The sequence below is a fragment of the Myotis yumanensis genome, unplaced genomic scaffold, assembly GCF_028538775.1.
Source record: "Myotis yumanensis isolate MYYU_CA2020_CCGP unplaced genomic scaffold, mMyoYum1.0.hap1 SCAF_7, whole genome shotgun sequence".
Classification (NCBI taxonomy): domain Eukaryota; kingdom Metazoa; phylum Chordata; class Mammalia; order Chiroptera; family Vespertilionidae; genus Myotis; species Myotis yumanensis.
In genome coordinates this window covers 64,848,538-64,858,718 of record NW_027223758.1, presented here as the reverse complement: position 1 = coordinate 64,858,718, position 10,181 = coordinate 64,848,538, and the positions used below count along the sequence as shown (strand labels likewise).

At 43.3% G+C, this 10,181-nt stretch overlaps 1 protein-coding gene across 1 annotated transcript in view; it reads left to right on the top strand.

The window, feature by feature from the left end:
- The first annotated feature begins 400 nt into the window (after positions 1–400).
- ALDH1L1 (aldehyde dehydrogenase 1 family member L1) overlaps positions 401–10,181 on the top strand; it is a 50,658-nt gene continuing 40,877 nt past the window's right edge. The window contains exon 1 of the mRNA XM_070420726.1: positions 401–477. The gene's annotated coding sequence lies outside the window, so the exon portion shown is untranslated. The remainder of the gene's footprint in view (positions 478–10,181) is intronic.

The following is a 10,181-nucleotide window of genomic DNA, read 5'->3' as shown; positions in this document are numbered from 1 at the left end:
CATCGGCACCAAGACGCGCAGTGACTGCATCTCGGGCGCGTGGAGGCGCAGGCGGCGGGTTTTGTTTGGTTCTACCTGTGTCCACAGCACCCGGTAGGAACGTGGCCTTTGTTTTTGAGTGACTGGGTGAAAATCGCCGGGTTTGGCAAGAGTTTCCTTTTCAAAGCCCACGCTCTGTGGATTCTGGAAGGACCCGTAGCCAGCAGACCCCGAGGGTGAGAGAAGCGCCCCGCCTGCCCCTCACGGTTAGGCGAGTCCTTCCCACCGCCGTCCAGATAGAGTTTCCGCGGCTCCGCGTCCCGCCCCCGCCCCGCCCCGCCCGGCGCCTCTCCCTCCCAGGGTTCTGGCCTTGGACGCGGCCCGGGACTGGCCGCGGCAGGTCCCACCTCTCCGCCTCCCGGGGCAGCCCCAGCGCCAGGAGCCCAGCTCTCAGAGGTCCCTTCAGGCCCGCGGCCGCTGCCCCTCCTTCCGAGCCAGGTGAGTCCCGGCGCACCCCGATCCGCCCCTTCTCCCCAGGAAATCAGGCTGCTCCGGCTCGCGGCTCCGGGGGGCTCTAGTCTCAGGGGCTCCCGCGAGGCCGACGAGCCTCACCGTGGGAATGCGGGGGCCTGGGGTCTGGGTTCGGGGTTCCCTTTGGGGCAGCGGAGCCTCCAGCCTGGTGTGGGGTCTTTAGGCTAAAGGGCCGCCGCAGGGCGCTGGGTAGGGTCCCCGGGCAGGACGTGGAGCCCCTGGGGTGGGCGTTACAGACCATGTTTACACAAGAGAAAGCAGGTTTGGAAAAGAAGAGGAGCAAGACAGGGATGGTGCGTGACAGAGGGACAACGCGCCCCCCTTTTCTAAGTGCCGTGCCCCGTGCCAGGGACGGTGAAAACTACCCTATTGTTGGTTCTGTGCAAGAGGAGCCTGGACCCCACGACTTAGTTCTTGGGGTTGCCCCGCTCCGAGCCCAGGCCCGCCCGGACCTGTTGGGGCCCCTCATTTGCCACCTGCTTAGGTGGACAGAGACGGAGTTTACAAGTAATCCCAGACCGGGACTTAACAGGTGTGGGCTCTGGCTCCCTCCCCACTCCCTCCTACTCTGTGTTCTTAGGCAAGTTTCCTAAACTCGGGATCTTAGTTTCCTGGGCTGAAATTGAGAAGGGCGATAAACAATAGTACCCTCCTCCTAGGGTTGCTTGAGAATTCCTTGAGCTTATGCACCATCTGGCCGTAGGAGGCCCTCTGTGAAAGTCGGTTATTAACCTTTGCAGCAATGTTGGGAAACAAGCCCTTATAGCAGCGGTTCTCAACCTGTGGGTCGCGACCCCTTTGGGGGTCGAACGACCCTTTCACAGGGGTCGCCTAAGACCATCGGAAAACACATATATAATTTCATGTTGTTTTTGTGATTAATCACTATGCTTAAGTTATGTTCAATTTGTAACAATGAAAATACATCCTGCATATCAGATATTTACATTACGATTCACAACAGTAGCAAAATTACAGTTATGAAGTAGCAACGAAAATAATTTTATGGTTGGGGGTCACCACAACATGAGGAACTGTATTAAAGGGCCACGGCATTAGGAAGGTTGAGAACCACTGCCTTGTAGAGACAAGGAAACTGAGGCTCGGAGATGAAAGCTATTGGCCGCAGTGAAGCCAGGATTACAGCCTCCAGTGCTCTCAGTACCCTGCTCTAGGTCCGTCCCCTGTGCCCAGGACCCTGGGAGAGGTCCCCCCCCCAGGGGACCCTGGCTGTGAGAGGACAAGTGGGCTGCCAGCCAGGTGCCGAGCTGAAGAGACTGATTGCTGGAGAGGAATCAGCTTTGGACTCTCCAAATGGCAATTAGAGGAACGGGACACCTTGTGGGGGAATGAAGGCTGCCCACCTGGCTGCTCAGCTGAGCCCTGCCCTGGTCTAGAGCTGCATTCCTTGGTGGGCCACAGGCTGCAACATAACAGGTGACCCGGAGCTGCTCTCCTGCACGCACAGCTCCGCTTGCTCTCAGGGTCTGGTAGCTGGGTCCTGGGGACCCAGTCCTGGGTGGGGTCTGGGGTAGGAGACCTGGGAAGCCGTTACATTCCTACCGCTGCCAGCGCAGCCCGCAGCGTCCCCACGCACCACCGCCTGGGCAAGGACCTTGACCGGTGTCAACTCTGAAAGGAGGCATAGGCTGGGAGGCTGCCAGGCTGCCCACGCAGGCTCCGTTGTCTCTTCTTCCCAGCTCCTCCCCCTTGCTGCACCTGATCTTTCTTCGTGGAGGGCCAGGGGCCAATGGTTAGCTGAGACCCCTTCTCACCACTCCTCAACTGTGACAACAGCCTCACCTGGTGGCTACCAGACTCTACCTGCTTCCAAAGGCATTGTTTTGTACCCCTTTGTTTTTCCACAAGGAATACATGCCCAGTGTAGGGAAAGAAAAAGAGGCCCTGGCTGGGTGACTCAGTTGTTTGGAGCATCCTCTCATACACCAAAAGGTTGAGTGGGCTGAGAGGTTGGGGGAGGGGGTGCATGTGAGGCACTGTGCAGCTGCCACACTTGGACCAGGGTCGGCTTGCTGGAGGCCAGCGAGCCCTTTCTAATGTTGCCACCTTATTCCTTCTCTTCTTGGACACCCCCACTTGATAGATCAGTTCGGTCAATGCCCATATCTAGGTTACCAATTCCATCCCCAGTTGGGGCACATAGGGGAGGCAACTGATGGATGATTCTTTCTCACATGGATATTTCTCTCTCTTTTCCTCTTTCTAAAAAAAAAAAATAATAATAAAAGCATATCCTGAGTGAGGATTGAAGAAAAGCAAAAACAAAAAAACAAACAGCATTCTGGTAAGAAAAGGATAAATGCAGTCATTCCTTCTGACCCCCCAAAACACCCCAGACCCCAAAAACTCCACTCAGTGACTTTTAACATTTCTGTTTGAATTCTTCAGGCAAGTACACAAACACAGGTGCTTGCACATATACCTTAAAAATCATAGTGATGTGTTACTTGTTTCAGTGTTTTAGCTCATAAATTTCTGGGAGTGAAACAGATTATGTTGCCATTTCTAACAGCAACATGGCTTAAATAGTGTGAATGTCTCATTATTGTAAAATACTCAAGTCTTTATTTGCTTGTCCAAACATAATTTAGAAGTGAAATTGCTGAGTCAGAAGAATTATTTTTAGGATTTGGATATTTATTGCCAAATTTTCCTCCAGAGAGTTTGGACCACTTTATCAGTGCACTGAGTTGTCTATCATATACCACTATCCGCAGTATATAAGCATGTCCATTTTCCATAGCCTTGCCAACATCAGATATTTATATTGTTGTAAATATTTTCCAATTTTATAAGAGAAAAATAGTCCCTTGTTTTATTTTACATTTTTTGATTACTTGTGATTTGAATATGTTTTTATTTGTCTATTGGCAGTTTTTATTTGGCAAATTGTTTCAGAGACATGTAAAATTTTCATGTATGAAAATTTGTCATATACTCTCTTTTACATTTCTTGTATAGTGTCAGGCTTGTAAAGCCTAAAATTTACCAGCATTTTCTAATACTTTAATGTTCTCTTCCTATATTTAATATCCATATATGTAAAAGGCTAATATGCAAATTGTCCCCATGGGAGTTTGCCCGGGAGACTGATTCTTGCTATGACATGCACTGACCAGCAGGGGGTGGTGCAGAATGAAGAAAGGCCCTGGCCAGCAGCCAGAAGGCCACAATTGGCCCTGATCACTAGCCAGGCCTAGGGCCCCTATCTGTGTATAAATTTTGTGCACCAGGCCTCTAGTTTTAACTATTTTATTTAATTAATTAATTAATTTATTTATTTTTATTGCTTAAAGCATTACAAAGGGTATTACATATGTGTCCTTTTTTCCCCCCCGCCCTTGACAATACCCCGGCTTCCCCTACCCCCCAGTGTCTTATGTCCATTGGTTATGCTCATATGCATGCATACAAGCCCTTCAGTTGATCTCTTAACCCACTCCCTCCTGCCCCCCAACCCTCCCCGGCCTTCCCGCTGCAGTTTGACAATCTGTGTGAGGCACCTCTGCCTCTGTAGCTATTATTGTTCAAAAGTTTATAATGGTCTCTATTATCCATGAATGAGTGAGATCATGTGGTATTTTTCCTTCATTGACTGGCTTATTTCACTTAGCATAATGCTCTCCAGCTCCATCCATGCCGTTGCAAATGGTAAGAGTACCTTCTTTCTTACAGCAGCATAGTATTCCATCGTGTAGATGTACCACAGTTTTCTAATCCATTCATCTACTGATGGGCATTTAGGCTGTTTCCAGATCTTAGCTATGGTGAATTGTGCTGCTATGAACATATAGGTGCATATATCCTTTCTGATTGGTGTTTCTGGTTTCTTGGGATAAATTCCTAGAAGTGGGATCACAGGGTCAAATGGGAGTTCCATTTCCAGTTTTTTGAGGAAACTCCATACTGTCTTCCATAGTGGCTGCACCAGACTACATTCCCACCAGCAGTGCACAAGTGTTCCTTTTTCTCCACATCCTCTCCAGCACTTGTTGTTTGTTGATTTGTTGATGATAGCCAGTCTGACAGGTGTGAGATGGTACCTCATTGTTGTTTTGATTTGCATTTCTCGGATGATTAGTGACTTTGAGCATGTTTTCATATGTCTCTTGGCTTTCTGAATGTCCTCTTTTGAAAGGTGTCTATTTAGATCCTTTGCCCATTTTATGATTGGATTGTTTATCTTCTTTTTCTTAAGTTGTAAGAGTTCCCTATAAATTTTGGAGATTAGGCCCTTATCAGATTTGACGTTGGCAAATATGTTTTCCCACGCAGTGGGTTTTCTTGTTGTTTTGTTGATGGTTTCTTTTGTTGTGCAGAAGCTTTTTATTTTGATGTAGTCCCATTTGTTCATTTTCTCTTTAGTTTCAACTGCCCTAGGAGCTGTATCAGTGAAGAAATTGCTTCGGCATATGTCTGAGATTTTGTTGCCCTTGGATTCTTCTAGAATTTTTATGGTTTCCTGTCGTACATTTAAGTCCTTTATCCATTTTGAGTTTATTTTTGTGTATGGTGTAAGTTGGTGGTCTAGTTTCATTTTCTTGCATATATCTGTCCAATTTTCCCAACACCATTTGTTGAAGAGACTATCTTGGCTCCATTGTATGTTCATGCCTCCTTTGTCAAATATTAATTGAGCATATTGGTTCGGGCAGATTTCTGGGGTCTCTATTCTATTCCATTGATCTATATGTCTGTTCTTGTGCCAGTACCAGGCAGTTTTGAGAACAGTGGCTTTGTAATACAGCTTGATATCTGGTATTGAGATCCCACCTACTTTGTTCTTTCTCAGGATTGCTGCAGCTAATTGGGGTCTTTTTTTATTCCAGATGAATTTTTGGAGAGTTCGTTCTAGATCTGTGAAGTATGCCGTTGGTATTTTAATGGGAAGTGCGTTGAATTTATAGATTGCTTTGGGTAGTATGGACATTTTAATGATGTTGATTCTACCAATCCATGAACACGGTATGTTCTTCCATCTGTTTATGTCTTCCTCTATCTCTTTTTTCGATGTCCTGTAGTTTTCTGAGTAGAGGTCTTTTACCTCTTTAGTTAAGTTTATTCCTAGGTATCTTAATTTTTTTGGTGCGATGGTAAATGGGATTGTTTTTCTAATCTCTCTTTCTGCAAGTTCACTATTGGTGTATAGAAATGCCTCAGATTTCTTGGCATTAATTTTGTATCCTGCTACTTTACCAAATTCATGTATTAAGTCTAGTAGTTTTTTGACGGAGTCTCTAGGGTTTTGTATGTATAATATCATGTCGTCTGCAAATAAGGACAGTTTTACTTCCTCTTTTCCAATTTGGATGCCTTTTATTTCTTCTTCTTGTCTAATTGCAATGGCTAATACTTCCAGGACTATGTTGAACAGGAGTGGTGAGAGTGGGCATCCTTGTCTTGTTCCTGTTCTTAGGGGAAATGGTGTTAGTTTTTGTCCATTGAGTATGATGTTGGCTGTGGGCCTGTCATATATGGCTTTTATTATGTTGAGGTATGATCCTTCTACTCCCACCATGCTGAGAGTTTTTATCAAAAATGGGTGTTGGATTTTGTCGAATGCGTTTTCTGCATCTATTGATATGACCATGTGGTTTTTTTCTTTCAATTTGTTTATGTGATGTATCACATTTATTGATTTGCGTATATTGTACCATCCTTGCATCCCTGGGATAAATCCTACTTGGTCATGGTGTATGATCTTTCTGATGTACTGCTGGATCCGATTTGCTAAGATTTTGTTGAGGATTTTGGCATCTATGTTCATGAGGGATATTGGCCTGTAATTCTCTTTCATTGTGTTGTCTTTACCTGGTTTTGGTATTAGGGTGATGCTGGCTTCATAGAATGAGCTTGGAAGTGTTCCTTCCTCTTGAATTTTTTGTAGTAGTCTGAGGAGGGTAGGTTTTAGTTCTTCCTTGAATGTTTGGTAAAACTCCCCTGTGAAGCCGTCTGGCCCTGGGCTTTTGTTTGCTGGAAGCTTTCTGATGACTGCTTCAATTTCTTCCATAGTTATTGGCCTTTTGAGATTTTTAGATTCTTCCTGATTGAGTTTTGGAATGTTGTATTTTTCTAGGAATTTGTCCATTTCCTCCAGGTTGTCTAGTTTGTTGGAGTAGAGCTGTCCATAGTATTTTTTAACAATCATTTGTATTTCTGTGGGGTCTGTTGTTATTTCGCCTCTATCATTTCTGATTTTGTTTATTTGGGTCCTCTCTCTTTGCTTCTTGGTGAGCCTGGCTAGAGGTTTGTCAATCTTGTTTATCCTTTCAAAGAACCAGCTCTTGGTTTCATTGATTTTCTGTATTATCTTTTTGGTCTCTATGTCATTTATTTCTGCTCTAATCTTTATTATCTCCTTCCTTCTGCTCACTCTGGGGTTTTCTTGTTGCTCTCTTTCTAATTCTTTGAGTTGTAGAGTTAGATGATTTACTACCATTTTTTCTTGCTTTTTGAGATAGGCCTGTAGAGCTATAAACTTCCCTCTCAGGACTGCTTTCATTGCGTCCCATAGGTTTTGGATTGTTGTGTTTTCATTGTCATTAGTTTCCAGGATGCTTTTAATTTCTTCTTTGATCTCATTGGTAACCCAATCAATATTTAATAACATGCTATTCAGCTTCCAAGTGTTTGAGTATTTTGGGTTGTTTTTTCTGTAGTTCATTTCTAATATTATGCCATCGTGATCTGAGAAGATGCTTGGTATGATTTCAATCTTCTTGAATTTGGGTAGACTTTGTTTGTGACCCAATAAGTGGTCTATTTTTGAATGTGTCTTATGAGCCCTTGAGTAGAATGTATATTCCATGGCTTTGGGGTGAAGTGTTCTGAAGATGTCAATTAAGTCCATCTGATCAAGTGAGTCATTTAGGGTTGCTGTTTCTTTGCTGATTGTCTAGAGGATTTATCTAGTGATGTCAGTGGTGTATTAAAGTCCCCTACTATGATTGTATTGTTGTCGATCTCTCCTTTGATATCTTCCAGGAGTTTTTTTATGTATTTGGATGCTCCTGCATTGGGTGCATAAATGTTTACCAGGGTTATATCTTCTTGTTGTATTGATCCCTTTAGTATTATGAAGTGGCCTTCCTTATCTCTGGTTATGGCCTTCACTTTGAGGTCTATTTTGTGTGATATAAGTATTGCTACCCCAGCTTTCTTTTCCTTTCCATTTGCCTGGAAGATATTTTTCCATCCCTTCACTTTCAGTCTGTGTGAGTCCCTTTTAATGAGGTGGGTCTCTTGTAGACAGCAAATGTATGGGTCATGATTTTTTATCCATTCAGCCACTCGATGTCTTTTGGTTGGAGCATTTAGTCCGTTTACGTTTAAAGTTATTATTGAAAGGTACTTGTTTGTAGCCATTTCTTTTTTTGTGTGTGGCTGTTTTCTTTCTGAGCTTTTTATTTCTTCTTTTTACACCAGTCCCTTTAGCATTTCTTGCATTGCTGGTTTGGTGGTGCTAAACTCCCTTAGACTTTTTTTGTCTGTGAAGCTTCTTATTTCCCCTTCAAATTTGAATGATAGCCTTGCTGGATAGAGTATTCTTGGAGTCCTTTGCTTTGCATCACTTTGTAGATTTCCATCCATTCTTTTCTGGCCTGATGTGTTTCTGTTGAGAAATCATTTGATAGTCTAATGGGAGATCCCTTGTATGTAACTTTCCGTCTCTCTCTTGCAGCCTTTAAGATTCTCTCTTTGTCCTGAACACTTGCCATGGTAATTATGATGTGTCTTGGTGTGGGTCTTTTCGGGTTCACCTTGTTTGGGACTCTCTGTGCTTGTGTGACTTTTTTCTTCCCCACCTCAGGGAAGTTTTCTGATATTATTTCTTCGAATAGGTTTTCTAATCCTTGTTCCTCTTTCTGTTGTTCTGGCACCCCTATTATTCATATGTTGTTTCGCTTCATGTTGTCCCAAAGCTCCCTTAGGCTCTCCTCCTGTCTTTTAATTTTTTTCTCCAATTGCAGTACAGTTTGGGAGTGTTTTGCTTCCTTGTCTTCTAATTCACTAATTCGGTCCTCCGCTTCTCCTAGTCTACTGTTGATGCTTTCAATGGTGTTTTTTATTGTAGCTATATCGCTCTTCATTTCTTCTTGGGTCTTGCATAAGTTATTGATTTTTTCATCTGTTTCTTCTTGCTTCTTGCATAAGTAGTTGATTTTTTCCTCCATCCGGTTTATGTATGCTAGGACCCTTATTCTGAATTCTATTTCTGTCATGTTGCATGCCTCTGTCTCACTTAGCTGCTTTTCTGGTGAGTCCTCCTTTTCTTTCCTTTGGGGTTTTTTTTGCCTACCCATGTTTGATCTCGCTGACATCTGTAGATGTTGAGATGTTCAGTGGCTGCTCCCTGGGTGGCAGGGGCTCCTTGGGTTGTGGTTGCTGCTCAGACGGTTGCGGTAGCAGCTGCTTTCCAGTTGGCAGCAGCTCCTCTGGTGGGTGTTGTTCACAGCTGTGTTGGCTCTTCTGGCTGGTGGGGGGAGGCTTCACGTACAGCTGCTGTTCCACAGACAGAGGTTGTGGTGATCAGGAGGCTGTGGTGATCAGGAGGCTGCGGTGATCAGGGGGCTGCTGTTGCTTGGATCTGCTGCGTTGATTTAAAGGCACAAAATACAACAGAGCAAGGCACAAAGTACCAGGCACTGAACACAAGTATATTCACAATATTAATAACCCCAAATAAAGGTGACCACCCGAATTAAGAGAATTAGGGGATAAGGGAGAAAGAAGAGAAGAAGATAAAAGAGAGAACAGAAAAGAAAAATAAGAAAAAAACAAACAAAAAAGGAGTGCAAAAATAGAATTGGGAAAAAAGAGGGGGAAAAAAAGAGAGCGAAAAAAGAGAATGAAGTAGGAGCAGGGAAGAGACTATTTGTATGAGGAGCAAACTCCAATAGAACTGCCACTAATCTCAACAAATTCCAGCAACAGATCCCTGGAGATGAATGCAAACTACAAACCACCAATAATATCAAGAGGGGTAAGGGAAAACAGAAGCACAAAAATAACCGGGGTGGGGTGGGGGAGGGAAAGGAAAAACCAGCAGAAAAAAAAAAGAAAAAGAAAAAGAACCTCACAACCAGTCCTAAAAAAGAAGAAAAAACACAAAACAAAACAAACAAACAAATAAAAAAAAAACAAAGCCCAATATATTCAACAATCAAGAAAACAATAGAAAGATAAGAGAAAAAAAATGTTTGGAAAGTGAAGAAGGATAAAGAATAGGTGTATAAGGATTTAGAGCAGTAGATTGGAAATAGGATATATAAGTAGGGTGGAATTAGACAGGGGGTAAAAAGAAGGAATTGGAAAAATCTGAAGCAGGAATAGGGTAAGAGAAACAGGACACCAAAAGGGGAAAAGTAAGAAAGAGGGTTTTAGCAAAGAGGTGAAATTGAGATAGGGAAAATTAATGCTAAAGGAACGATGAAAATAGAATGGAGAACACTAATCCCAAAAGAAAATAAAGAGAAAGTAAAATGGCACTTTAAAAAATGGTAAAATGGTAGCAGTAATAATACTGGTTAAAAATAAAAATGTGGTAATTGAAAGGGTAAAATCAGGTGATGGAAAAAGAAGAAAAAGAAAAAAAAATTGGTTTCTTAGTAAAAAGGCGAAAAAATAAAAAAAATTTAAAAAAAGAAAAA